Source organism: Accipiter gentilis, chromosome W (assembly GCF_929443795.1).
Source record: "Accipiter gentilis chromosome W, bAccGen1.1, whole genome shotgun sequence".
Classification (NCBI taxonomy): Eukaryota; Metazoa; Chordata; class Aves; order Accipitriformes; family Accipitridae; genus Astur; species Astur gentilis.
In genome coordinates this window covers 11767956-11782845 of record NC_064918.1, presented here as the reverse complement: position 1 = coordinate 11782845, position 14890 = coordinate 11767956, and the positions used below count along the sequence as shown (strand labels likewise).

Below are 14890 nucleotides of genomic sequence, written 5' to 3'. Positions count from 1 at the left end.
ACAAGAAGTTGGCACAGGACACAACCAGGGCACCTGACCCAAACTGCCCAACGGTGTATTCCATACCATGTGACGTCCCATCTAGTATAGGAACTGGAAGTGGGGGGATGTTGGGGATTGGCTTAATGAGAAAGGACATGGGTCTATGGAAAAGCTGTGCGAGCAGAGTTGTGTGAAGGAATGTTAGCGTGGGCAGCAAGACTAGGCCTCGGCCAAAACTGCTGGTCTTGCTGATATCAGGAGAAAGATAAGGACACTGTGACCTTGGCAGAGTTTCATAGACAACTTTGAGAAAGTTCCCATGAGAAAGTTGCAGAACATCCATAGCTGGGAACCACAAGTGGGTGTGTTTTAGTAATGAATAAACATTAGCAATGTACCAATCATAATAGGACTAGTAGGCATAATTATCATAAGCTGTATAAATATGAGCTATCTGTGCAAATAAAGTTGAATCACTTCTATCACTCATATTGGGTCGACTTATGTGCATTCCTCCGCCGCTACCAAATGGCGCCCGAACAGGGACCGAAAAAGGGGAATTGGAGCGACGGACACTGAGAACCACCGGTAGCAGCAACCGGGGGGCAAAAGATTAACCGAACACTGATCGTCTTGGTTGGTGTGTTAACTCTCGTGCCTGGACCGTCCAAAAGGGGTTCGCCGTCAGTGAGGGCTACTGGAAAAGGCTGCAAAGACTTTTTAATCAAGGTGCCTTAATCAAGGAGCATCAAGAAGCCGGCCGGCAATGGATCAAGAGGTAGCCCTAAAATTATTACAGCGCTTTTTAGAAAAGTGGGGGGTAAATTACGTTAAGCAAATTTCGGGATTTAAAGCGGCTTCTACAATGGAGTGTAATGAACGGGTTAACTTTGTTCATGAAATCGGTAAGGGAAAAGAGACATATTGAGAGTTAGCAGATGCCTTGTGTAAATAACAAAACTTTCTTAATTGGTGCGTAAAGGTCACGGGAAGAGGGCAACGGCTATAACTTACTAGCTAAGGAGGGAAAAGAACAACTATAATTTACCAGATAACGGGATGGGCTCCACCAAGACTGCATTTTTCTATATCAAAGGACATTCTATATCAAAAAGATACTCGTCCTTGAGAAGATAGACCGAATCTGCCTAGTGACAGACCTGCACGAATGAAGAAAGAAGAAGCAGGACAAGGCGGAGACTTGCAAGAAAGAGATACATGGAATGTATATAAGGAATGTAACTATAACAGAAAGTTGCGTGCTTGTGGCGGAGCACTGCCTCCCCGGCCGCCCAGCGCTGTTTTGCTCTTTTATCGCTTGCTAATAAATTCGACTTTTTTTTCACTACAAATTGGTTCCTCCAATTTGTCACAAGCGTCTATAACAAATTTGGTGCCGTGACTCGGATCCAGGTTCTTTGGTGTGGACCCTCGCAAGCGGGGAGGTGCCCTATCCTTGGATAGCCCCGTCTTGAGGAGGTGCCTCCGCCATACCCTGGACCCGCGAACCCCTTTAAATTACGATAACTGAGCAAAAGAACCTGCAGGACCCCTTAAATTTTGTGCACGAAGACCAAGCGAAGACCCTAGGAGCGGGTGAGTATAAGCCGTGAACCATTTGGTTGGGGTGGTTATCCCGAGGTGCGACTGTGTGAGAGGTCTCTCTGAGATCACGCGAGTGCGGACCCTCCAGTAGTGCAGTTCTCGTAGCCCGCGAGGGAGCGAGTCATGACCGAGGGGAAGTGAGTGTGTGTGTGGAAAAGGGCACCTCGGAAGATGGGACAGAGGAAAAGCAAGCCCTCTGGATCCATGGGGATGGGGATGAAAGATAAGTTACCGGACATACCCCCTCATAGTCCCTTAGGCCTGATGATAAGATATTGGGACAGTTCACCAAAGAGAACAGATAAGTCTAAGGAAAAGATGATTAATTATTGTATTGAGATTTGGGGTGGGAAACCTCTCAGTAATCCTCATGTACTCTGGCCCGTGTTCGGGTCCTCCGAGGATTGGGTGTGTCAACAATTAAATATATGGGTAAATAATAAAAGACCACCAGTCAGCCCGGAGGAGAGCGAATATGCCGCCCTATGGATTCCCCAATCCTGGGAGCCGTCATTCCTCTTTGCCTTAAGGGAAAACAGACCAGATAAACCTCGAAAAGATGATGAGGACCCCCTTTGGCCCCCTCCCTATGCCCCTCATGCCCTTCCGATCCAGGACCCACCCCAAGGCCAGGAAATAGCCCAGGCCTGGGAAGGGATAGATTCGGAACCTGATTCCCCGACCCCGGCACCCCCTCCCAGAAGGTCTGTACGTAATAAAATAAGGCGAGGAAGGGAGGGATTGTTTCCTCTTCGGGAAATGTTAGTGCCTGGTGGGGACGGACAGGGGGGGCTGGGAACGGGGTATGTGGCAGTTCCCCTTAATACAGGGGATGTAAGAGAATTTAAGAAGGAAATGGGGGGTCTGTTAGATGATCCCCTGGGGGTAGCCGAGAGGCTGGATCAATTCTTGGGACCGAATTTGTACACGTGGGATGAATTACAATCTATCCTGGGCATATTATTCACCGTAGAGGAAAGAGAAATGATTAGAGGGGCTGGGATGAGAGTGTGGGACCAGCAACATCAGGCTGGTCCGGCAGCGGATCAAAAATGGCCCCTAAATCGGCCAAATTGGAATAATCAAGATCCGGCTCATAGAAATAATATGTCAGACTTGAGAATAATTATAATTCAGGGGATACGGGAATCCGTTCCCAGAGGGCAGAATATTAATAAAGCCTTTCGTGAACAGCAGAAAAAAGATGAGAACCCAACAGAATGGCTTGAAAGGTTAAGGAGAAGTTTCCAGTTATATTCTGGGGTAGATCCTGCTACTCCTGTAGGACAAGCGTTGTTGAAAACTCAGTTTGTGGCCAAGTCGTGGGGAGATATTAGGAAGAAGTTGGAAAAAATTGAGGACTGGCAGGAACGGGGGTTGGATGAATTACTTAGGGAAGCTCAGGAGGTGTATGTGAGGCGAGAAGAGGAAACGGAAAAGCGGCAGACTAGGCTGCTGGTTGCAGCGGTAAGAGAAGGACAGAAAGGTGTGATAATGAGACCCGGTAGATCTGGTAGGGGAGATAAGGCCGTGGAATGTTTTTATTGCAGGAAAAGAGGACACATGAAGAGAGAATGTAGAAAAAGGATTCAGGATGAAAAAGCGTTCCGGGAGGATTAGCGGGGTCAGGGGCTCTATTTGCTGAGGACCCCTGGTAAGAAAGAGCCCTTGATAACTTTAAAAGTGGGTCCTCAGCGCCAGGAGGTGATCTTTCTTGTAGATACCGGGGCCGAAAGGTCTACTGTGCAATCATTACCTCCGGGATGTAAACTATCCGGAGATGAAGTTAATGTAACTGGGGCAAAAGGGGAACCTTTTAGGGTCCCTGTTATAAAAGATGTGGCGATGGAATCAAGTTGCAGATATGGAATCGGAACGCTGTTGTTGGTACCTGAAGCGGAATATAACCTATTAGGTAGGGATTTAATCGTAGAAATGGGGATTCGGGTGGATGTGGAGAAGGAAGAGTTAAAAATCAGGCTTTGTCCCCTTACAGAGGAGGACGAGAAGCAAATTAACCCCGAAGTGTGGTATACTCCCGAAACAGTTGGAAAACTGGATATTGAACCATTTGAGGTGGTTATTAAGAACCCCGAGATTCCAGTAAGAGTTAAACAATATCCTTTATCTAATGAAGGGAGAAGGGGACTAAAACCTGAGATTGAGAGACTATTGGGAAAGGGGGTACTCGAACCCTGCATGTCCCCTTTTAATACCCCGATTTTACCAGTAAAAAAATCCAATGGTGGCTATCGGCTGGTGCATGACCTAAGAGAAATCAATAAATGGACTGTCAGCCGGTTCCCGGTAGTGGCAAACCCACACACCCTGCTGAGTCAACTGGGGCCCGAGAACCAATGGTATAGTGTAATAGATCTTAAGGATGCATTCTGGTCATGCCCTCTAAAGGAGGAAAGTAGAGATTATTTTGCCTTTGAGTAGGAAGACCCAGACACTCATAGGAAACAGCAGTTAAGGTGGACTGTACTTCCCCAAGGGTTCACGGAATCCCCAAACTTATTTGGACAAGCCCTAGAACGAATTCTACGGGAATACCGGTTGCAAGATGGGGTTGTGCTACTACAGTATGTAGATGACTTATTGTTGGCAGGAGAGAATCGGGAGACAGTCAGAAAAGAAAGCATACGATTGTTAAATTTCTTGAGCCTTCAAGGCCTCAAGATATCACAGTCAAAACTACAGTTTGTGGAAGAGGAGGTAAAATATTTAGGACACTGGATAAGCAAGGGGACTAAGAAGTTGGACCCTGAACGAGTAAATGGGATTTTATCACTGAAAGCCCCGAGGAGTAAATGACACATTAGACAACTGTTGGGGCTATTTGGGTATTGTAGGCACTGGATAGAGAACTTTAGTGCAAAAGTGCGATTTTTGTATCAAAAGCTAACTGTGGATGGACTGCTTAAATGGACTCAGGAGGATGAAGAACGATTAGAGAGTCTCAAGGCTGATCTAGTTAATGCCCCTGTCTTGAGTCTGCCTGATGTGAAGAGACCCTTTTATTTATTTGTGGCTACCGAGGAGGGGACAGCATACAGGGTTTTGACTCAGGAGTGGGCAGGAAAAAAGAAACCCGTAGGATACATTTCCAAATTATTAGATCCCGTCAGTAGAGGGTGGCCAACCTGTTTACAGGCAGTCGCTGCTGTAGCCCTGATAGTGGAAGAAGCGAATAAGATAACGTTTGGAAGTGAATTAAGGGTGTTCTCCCCCCATAATATTCGAGGAGTTCTACAACAAAAAGCTGAAAAATGGATCACTGATGCTAGGCTTTTAAAATATGAGGGGATCCTAATCCATTCCCCTAAATTGGAAATCGGAACAACGAGCTTGCAGAACCCGGCACAATTTTTGTATGGGGGTCCTGAGGAGGAGTTAACACATAATTGCCTCCAAACCATTGAAGAACAAATGAAAATTAGGCCAGATCTGGAAGAGGTAGAATTGGAAAAGGGAGAAAAGTTATTCGCTGATGGGTCATCTCAAGTAATAGCAGGGAAAAGGAAGTCAGGATATGCAATTGTGGATGGAGAGAGCCTAGAAGTAAAAGAATCCGGACCCCTCAGTCCTAGTTGGTCGGCGCAGGCATGTGAGTTATATGCAGTACTTAGAGCATTGGAACTTTTAAAGGACAAAGAAGGGACCGTGTACACGGATTCAAAATATGCGTATGGAGTGGTACACACTTTCGGAAAAATTTGGGAAGAGCGGGGACTTATTAACTCTCAAGGAAAGGGTTTGGTCCACGAGGAACTAATTGTCAAAACTCTACAAGCAATAAGAGGGCCCAAGCGAATAGCTGTGGTACATGTTAGGGGACACCAAAGCGGAATGACCCCTGAAATTCGAGGGAATAATCTCGCTGACCAAGAGGCCAAGGCGGCAGCACTACTTGCTGTGACTATCACCCCGCCAGCGGGTGAAACGCCGGCAAAAACCCTAAGCCCACAGTTTAGTAAACCCGAAATGGATAAATTGAGGGGAATGGGAGTAGTGGAAAAAGAGGGTAAGTGGGAACTACCCGATGGGAGACAGGTGTTACCAAAAGCACTAACATGGAAAATGAGAGGTATGCACTCAAAGACTCATTGGGGTGTCCAAGCGCTGGTCGATCAGTTTGCAATAAAGTACATGTGTATTGGGGTTTATAATGTAGCCAAGGGAATCGTACAAGGGTGCCTAACGTGTCAGAGGATCAATAAACAGCATCTTAGGGAAAAAGTACAAGGGGGACGGGAATTAGCACACCAACCATTTGCCAAAATACAGATTGATTTTACTGATCTCCCTAAAGTAGGGCGATATAAACATTTACTTGTATTGGTAGACCACCTCACTCATTATGTCGAGGCGTTCCCTACTGCTAGGGCAACTGCCAATACGGTGGTAAAAGTACTTTTAGAACATATCATACCACGATATGGAAATATTGAAACTATTGATTCAGATAGAGGCCCACATTTCGTTTCCAAAGTAGTAAAAGAAGCTTTAGCCCCCTTTGGAACTAAATGGGAGTTCCATACCCCCTGGCACCCCCAAAGCTCCGGGAAAGTCAAACGAATGAATGGAGAAATAAAGAAACAATTAACTAAGTTAATGATAGAAACCAAAATATCATGGGTAAAATGTTTGCCAATTGCTTTATTAAATATTCGGACTCATCCCCGAGCGGATACTGGAATTTCCCCATTTGAAATGTTATATGGCATGCCCTATGATATGGAATGCCCAGTTAATTACCCTACTTTAGATGAAGACAGTATTAACCCTTATATTGTTCAGCTGATGAAAAGAAGAGAGCGATTGCGAAGGAAGGGAATGGTGGTACAGAGGCCACCCCTAGATATATATATGCATTCAGTGAAGCCAGGTGATATGGTATTAATCAGAGTCTGGAGAGAATCCTCTCTCACTCCTAGGTGGGAGGGGCCCTTTCTTGTTTTACTTACCACAGAAACTGCTGTCCGGACTGCAGAACGAGGATGGACTCATGCAAGCAGAATCAAAGGACCAATTCAGAGCTCTCACTGGAAGGCAACCAGAGACCCTGATGGTTTGAAGATTAAGTTCCGAAGAAAAGTGGATGAGTGAGACTATCTTTTGTAAAAATCCTCACTGTATATGTCATCCCTTTGTATGCTACAGGTGTAAACTCTGTAAAGGAAAGTGGTGGACACATTGCTCCTATAGGTATTCCGGTATTCCCCTAGTGGTATTTGCCACAAAAATTATACTTGCAAACAGGTAAACATTACGTGTGGGTGTATCAACCGGGAAAAATTATAAAGGACTCTAAAGAGTGGTGAGGATATTTTTGCTAAAGGCATAAACCCTGAGAGGTGTTGTCTTTATGTAAACGGGACACGTACAACAAAGGCTGAAATAGTGCAGATGAACAGTGGCCAGAGTGGGGTGGGGAGCTCAAGGATAAAAAAATTGGGACGCATATAAGTCAGAGCAAACCGAATATAAAGGAGGTTCCCCTGAAGAATACGACTGCTGCCGAGAAGATGGTACACCTCGCTGCTCTAAGCAACAGAGTAGGCAGAGAAGAAGGCAGAGACGTACTGTTGTGGGGATCAAGGTTGATGAACCACCTCCAAAGGAGGCTCACGGAGCCTCCTGACTTATTACTCCCAAACAAAATATCCTCAGAGCTTCCCCGAAGTCTCCCATCTCTCACCAGGGATAAAGATAAAAATCAAAATGATTGTCAACATCCTCGGAATACCTGTCACAAGGGTAAGGGTACACCACTTTTCTCAAACTTAAGATTAAGCACTTGGATGATAAGACTGTCCCTAATGCTAATAGGGATAACCCAAGGGAATGGGAACCCCCACCAACCTTATAAATGGACGCTCTATAGGTGGGAGGATCAAATGATGCTACAACAAGTAATTGCTACCGGGGCCCCAAGTTTTAATCAATCTCTGTGTCGACTCGTACCTAGGGACCCATGTCTACATAACTTAGGCTTTTATTTTTGCCCCACTTCTAACCCTGGAAAGGGGTATTGCAACCATCCCAACTCTTACTATTGTTCTTATTGGGGTTGCGAGACTATAGCTTCTGACTGGACCCCTGGGGGAGGTCCAGATAAATTCCTATCCGTAGGATGGGGACCTCATGGATGTACACCTGCTTCACATGGCTGGGATGGAAGCCAAATAGGACCATGGAGTGGAAATTGCCCATATATTTATATTAATGTAACCAACCCAACAGATCCTGCTTGGCTAACAGGGAGAACATGGGGAATCAGACTTTGGGAACCAGGCGCAGACTCAGGGGGAATAATTACAATAAGGAAGGAGCTGGCGCCAAATGAACCCTCTGGTGTGGGACCAAATCCGGTCATAGCAGAGGAAGAGGATAGCAACAGTATTGTACATACTGTTACAATCCTTCCTAGCATAGGCGTCGCTGAAAATAATATCTCGGGAATATCAACAAGAATCAACCCATTGTGGGATATGCTCCAAGCCAGCTATCAGGTACTGAATGCCACCTACCCCAATATAACTGAGCATTGTTGGTTATGTTATGACATTCGACTGCCCTTTTATGAAGCTATTGGGGTGGACAGTAGATTTAAAAAGGTCAACGGAGCAAATCCAGTTAAATGTATGTGGAATAAGGAATCTGGACGTAAGCAAGGGATAACAATGTCCCAAGTATCAGGAAAAGGAAGATGTATAGGAAATGTCCCAAAAGACAAACGACACCTGTGTAACACAACTCGTAAATCAAGAGGACTAAAAGCTGAGTGGTTAATTCCTGCAAATAATACTAAGTGGATTTGTTCCCAAACTGGGGTTACACCTTGTATATCCCTAAAGGTCTTTGATTGGGCAACTGAGTATTGTATACAAGTAGCTGTGATACCTAGGCTTATTTACCATCCCGAAGATTTTGTGTATGACTATCAAACTACTCAGGCCCATCACATACAAAAACGTGAGCCCTTTACAGCCCTCACCGTGGCAACCCTCATGGCAATCGGAGCTGCTGGAGCTGGTACAGGAATAACTTCCCTCGTACAACAGAATCAAAAATTTCAATCCCTAAGGGTAGCAGTCGACGAGGATTTGACTAGGATAGAAGAAGCCATGACAGCCCTAGAACAGTCTGTTAGGTCTTTATCGGAAGTGGTATTACAAAACAGACGGGGTTTAGACTTAATGTTCATGCAGCAGGGGGGGTTATGTACAGCCCTACAAGAGGAGTGTTGTGTATATGTTGACCATACTGGAGTAGTGAGAGATACAATGGCCAAGCTACGGGAGGGGTTAGAAAAACGGAAAAAGGACTGGGAAGTACAACAGAGCTGGTATGAGTCCATGTTTAATTATTTACCCTGGTTGACCACCCTATTATCAACTATTGCAGGACCTCTTATTTTGTTGATCTTATTCTTGACTTTTGGGCCATGCATTTTTAATAAGTTGATCGCTATTGTTAAAGGGCGCTTGGAAGCTGCACATTTAATGCTGCTACGAAAGCAATATGAACAAATAGGGGATGGAAGAATTACTCCTATCCTTGGGCGGGCAAAAGAAGCATTGGAGCGATTTAATGAACAAAATCAGGATAAAATAGAAAAGGGGGGATTGTAATGAACGGGTTAACTTTGTTCATGAAATCGGTAAGGGAAAAGAGACATATTGAGAATTAGCAGATGCCTTGTGTAAATAATAAAACTTTCTTAATTGGTGCGTAAAGGTCACGGGAAGAGGGCAACGGCTATAACTTACTAGCTAAGGAGGGAAAAGAACAACTATAATTTACCAGATAACGGGATGGGCTCCACCAAGACTGCATTTTTCTATATCAAAGGACATTCTATATCAAAAAGATACTCGTCCTTGAGAAGATAGACCGAATCTGCCTAGTGACAGACCTGCACGAATGAAGAAAGAAGAAGCAGGACAAGGCGGAGACTTGCAAGAAAAAGATACATGGAATGTATATAAGGAATGTAACTATAACAGAAAGTTGCGTGCTTGTGGCAGAGCACTGCCTCCCCGGCCGCCCAGCGCTGTTTTGCTCTTTTATCGCTTGCTAATAAATTCGACTTTTTTTTCACTACAAATTGGTTCCTCCAATTTGTCACGAGCGTCTATAACATGGAGCAAGGACAGAAACCTTTTAATGAGTGTGTGTAGGGTTCGGCGTCCGGAAGATCTCGCGATGTTACGGAAAGATGGAGGGTTAGTCGCAGCCCTATGACACACCTGTAACCCCGCCTGCCCTTGTTAGTATAAAAGGAATTAACTGCGCAATAAAAGGCGGAAGTTGGCAGTCACACCCTGTGTGTTATCTGTCTCTTTCCCTGGTCGACCAGTGATCTAATCGCGGCACCTTGCTATGTAGCGAACGCTACATAGTGGTGACCCCGACGTGATCGGTCGCACAGGGGACGATGGAACTTGCGCAGGTGATTAAGGTATTGAAGGTGTTAGCTAATGAGGTGGGTGCCCGCGGAGCGATTAGGAGGGGCCCCACGGGAGAATGCATCCAGTGGATGCTGCGCCGGGGAGGTATTGGTTCTCCCAGAGAAGTTTTAAACCCCCCAAAATGGGGAGACATTCGGGAGTCTTTGCTCCAATCTGCGCTCGGGGGCGAGCGCAGGGCTGCAGAACGATTACAAACTTGGGGAAAAGTGGAGAGGGTGGTTACGGAAGGACAGAAAGCTGGGGCGTGCTGGTTGGCGGCGCGAGCTGCTTTGTTTGCGGATGAGGCGCCGCCTCAGGAACAGCGGGAGACGGTGCCCTCGGGGACAGTGAGTCAGACTCAGACGGAGTGGGCGGTCGTGGAGCGGGGCTCGCAGACCGATCTCTCTCTGATTAAGGGCGGGGACGCGGGAGGTGCGGCGGAGACCGAGGGTTTTCCTATTGAAACGGCACCAGCGGGGCCGGATACGCCCCCCCCTCGGAAGTTTCCCTGGGAAGAATTACGGCGGGTGGTTCGGAAGGGCTTAGAGGAATGCCTCTTGGACTGGGTTCCAGGCAGGGATGTTAAGGGACATTTATACTGTAAGTTGAGAGAGCGGGAGGAACGGCCACCCGCGGAGGGAGCAGTTAGGAGGCTGCGGGGGTTGGAGACGGTGGCAGAGGAGGAAACACCCCTCTGTGAGGGAGATCAGGCGCCCTTGCTGGGAGAGCGGACTGAGCCTCCTGGGATTGAGCCTCCTGTGCCTGCTGAGCCTAAGCCTACTGCGCCTTTGCCGGAACGGGTTAAACCCTCGTCTGGGTCCTTGCGGAAGTGGCGCGAGGTGCCAGCGCAGGGCAATTCCGATAGTTCTGACGAGGAGAAGGGGGATGGTGCAATACGGAGGCCGTCAAAACCTGCGCCACAGACTCAAATAGAGGAGGGACCGAACATTTTGCAGAGAGTACAGGGTCTGTTGCGGAGACTTGAGGCGGTCATACAGAATGCGGAGCGTGCAGTGCCGCTAGTGCCCCCCACACAGGGGGTCGGGGATGGCCAGGAAGAGGGCACCTGAGAGGGCACAGACTGGCGACTGATTGCCAAAGAATGTTGCCTTTCAGGGGTGCAGTTTCAGCCGGTCGTTCTCCCTATTCGGGCAGCGGCGCGGGGAGGGTATGAGCGGACACCTTTTGATGTAAAGACCGTTCGGGAACTCGCGAGTACTGCGCAGGCGCTCATTTTGTTCGAATGTCTGCTTTCAACGCCTGTTGCGCCCTTTGATGTGATGCAGCTGATGAGAGGGGTACTGCCCCCATCATTGCTGCTGTTGTTTAAGGAAGAATGGCGAGCTCGGTGCCTTAAGGTCGTGACTGATGCTCAGGATCCTGGTCACCACCTGGCGGGAGTGACCATAGAGCAACTCATGGGGGAGGGGCAGTTTGCGACACCTCAGGCACAGTCACAGGGCATGCGCGGACGTGACTTTGCGGCAGTCGCGGCTACCGCCTTGGCCGCATTTAAACATGTTGCCGCTATGGACAGAGCAGATCCCCCTTGGGTGAAGATCCGCCAGGGGATTGCCGAGCTTTTTTAGATCGGCTTCAGCTTTCTGTACAGGCTGCAAACCTTCCGGAGGCGGCTAAGGAAGCGGTTGTGGTTGAGTGTGCTAAGGCTCAAGCCAACCCGCAGACCGCAGTGATTCTCTCTCATTTGCCAGCGGGCTCATCGCTGGGCAAAATGATACGTCGCGTACTGGAAAGGGAGCAACAACAAGAATCGTGTCCGGTGGCGGCGCCTTTGAAGCAAGTTTTGCAAGGGGGTACAGGCGCCTGTCACCGATGTGGGGGTAGGGGCCATAGAGCGAGGAATTGCGCAACCAGACCCGGAGGGTTGGCTCAGGAGGTGGGGGCGGGCAACCTCTGTTGTTGGAGATGTGGTAAGCCCGGACACAGAGTTCGAGACTGCCGTGTACCCGGGGCCCAGCGGGGGGCTCCGTGGTATGCAAAACAATGAGAACTGATGTCGGGAAACGAGATGGGGGGGAGGGATGGGGTCCGGGCTCTCCCCTTTAAATTTTGTACAGGACCCAGCGACAGCAACTCAGGATCAACTGGTGCTTCCGTGGAACTGCCTGCCGAGAAGGAGGGACAGGTTCAGGGCAATGTAACAACTGTTCCGGCAGTTCCTCCTGTTGCCCAAATAGCATTGACCATGGAAGATCGTGAGCGGTTTGCCCTCTCTATCCCGGAAAGGAACCATCAAGTACCCATGCAACGGTATCAGTGGAAAATGCTCCCCCAAGGCATGAAAAATTCGCCAACTCTCTGTCAGACCGCGGTGTCTGCTTTACAGGGTGCATTAGCAGGGTTTACGGGGACAATAGTGGGACATGAGGTCCATCCCTGTGGGGAGATCTTGTGTGCCTTACCCATTCTTCCAGCACAGCAGGTGGCGAAACACCCTAATAATGAGTGCACAATTTTTACTGACGCATCCTCCAAGACCAGCAAAGCCGTTTGTGTTTGGAAAGAAGATGGGGCACGTCACCAGGTAGACTATACTGAACCAAGTTGCTTGGTACAGTTTTTGGGGGCCACGGCAGTGACCATGGCATTGTCACGTTGGCCGGCAGAACCCTTAAATGTGGTCATGGATTCACTGTATGTATATAAGCTTTCGGTTGCAGGGGAATGGGCACTGGCCTCTTCTACGGAGATAGCCGGTATGCTGCTGAACGCCTTACAGTTATGTAGTGCACCCGTTTTCCCTATTCATGTTACCAGTCACTCTGGTCTCCCTGGACCATTAGCTGAAGGGAACAGCCGTGCTGACCAGGCAGCACAAGCGTTGTTGGCTGTTGTTGGTGATGATAACATTATGCCAGCAAGGGCACGCGCGATGACGTTACACCGCCTTTTGCATTGCGGTCCACGAGGCCTGGTGACACTAACGGTTATTTCTCGTGCTGAAGCTAAAGAAATTGTCGCAGCTTGCCCTCATTGTGCCCAAGGACCCCTTTGGGAGGCTGGGGTCAACCCTCGTGGTTTGGGGCCAAATCAGATCTGGCAAACAGATATTGCAGAATATGCTCCTTTTAAGCCACAGCAGCATTTACATGTTACAGTAGACATTTATAGTAGATGTATTTTTGCTACACTGCACACTAAATGGAATAGTTTGGCACTTATACAACACTGGTGTGTTTGCATAGTTCAACTAGGTATTCCGCAACAGACCAAGACAGACAATGGTGCACTTTTTACTGGGGAAAAGGTGGAATGGTTTTGTGCAACCTGGGGTATTAACCTTATACATGGCATCTCTTGTAACGGCAACGGCCAGGCCATTGTAAAACGAGCACATCGAACCTTAAAGACCTTGCTCGATCGGCTTAGGGAGGGGGAGCAGGAGGAGCCCTCCTGGTTACAGGATAATGTACCTGTTCTCCGTATACAGCGTCTTCTGTTAACTGCATTAACTTCATTAAATCAGACAGTTCGAAGGGACCTGGAGCAGACGATGGTGCAGCGACATTTTATGAGCATGGAAGAGAAAGGTCCCTACCCGTTGGTCTGTGTGCGTGATGTTCAGACACGCCAATGGGAAGGGCCATTTGAGCTGCATTGTCTCAGGCGAATGTATGCCTGTGTACAGATGCCTGAAGGGCTACTGAAATGGGTCCATAGTCATATGGTTCATCCTGCCCTAACCTCGTAGTGTTTGAGTGTTTTTCCTTATAGATCGCTGTCATCCTATCCTGGCTTGTGACGCCTTGGGTATCCACTACAATCTCTGGCAGTGGATGCAGGGCCAGTCGGGGAGACCGATGCATGTCCGGACGACATCCCTCTCGGAGCCCATCAACGCATGCCTTCATGGGGTCTGGCTGTCAGGGGCGGAGTTGCTTACAGCCGGGAATCTGGATGCCCCAGACAATAAGCCTTGGCTTTCCATTTACCATTTGTGAGGATTATATTTACGTGTGTTTAAGATGTAGTGTTTAACCTTAGTTGTAGAAATATGCTTATGTTTATAGTACTTTACACAGTTAGTTCTTTGTGCGAAGCTGTTTATAACACTAGAAGCTAGTTAGTCATAGGGAGGGGGAGATGTAGGGTTCGGCGTCCGGAAGATCTCGCGATGTTACGGAATGATGGAGGGTTAGTCGCAGCCCTATGACACACCTGTAACCCCGCCTGCCCTGGTTAGTATAAAAGGAATTAACTGCGCAAAAAAAGGCGGAAGTTGGCAATTACACCGTGTGTGTTATCTGTCTCTTTCCCTGGTCCGGGTCGACCAGTTATCTAATCGCGGCACCTTGATATGTAGCGAACGCTACAATATGAAGGAGTTCGAGCCGCCTCAGAAGTGGTTGGTACTGAAACACAGCTCTTCTTAGCACCCCGACTGCCAGTGCTGGGCTGGATGTTCAAAGGGAAAGTTTCCTCTACGCATCACGCGACTGACGCCACGTGGAGTAAGTGGATCGCACTGATCACACAGCGAGCTCGCATAGGAAACCCCAGTTGCCCAGGAATGTTAGAAGTGATCACGGACTGGCCAGAAGGCAATGATTTTGCAATGTCGCCAGAGGAAGAGGTGACACGGGCTGAAGAAGCCCCGCTGTGTAATAAACTGCCAGAAAATGAGAGGCAATATGCCCTGTTCACTGATGGGTCCTGTCGCATTGTGGGAAAACATCGAAGGTGGAAGGCTGCTGTATGGAGTCCTACACGACTAGTCGCAGAAACAGCTGAAGGAGAAGGCGAATCGAGTCAGTTTGTAGAGGTGAAAGCCATCCAGCTAGTGTTAGACATTGCTGAAAGAGAAAAGTGGCCGGTGCTCTATC

The 14890-nt window shown here is 48.0% G+C and overlaps 1 protein-coding gene across 1 annotated transcript in view; it reads left to right on the top strand.

Annotated features, from left to right (window-relative positions):
• Nucleotides 1-1020: 1020 nt before the first annotated feature.
• LOC126035313 (uncharacterized) overlaps nt 1021-14890 on the top strand; it is a 289711-nt gene continuing 275841 nt past the window's right edge. Inside the window, exon 1 of the mRNA XM_049793793.1 lies at nt 1021-1427. The gene's annotated coding sequence lies outside the window, so the exon portion shown is untranslated. The remainder of the gene's footprint in view (nt 1428-14890) is intronic.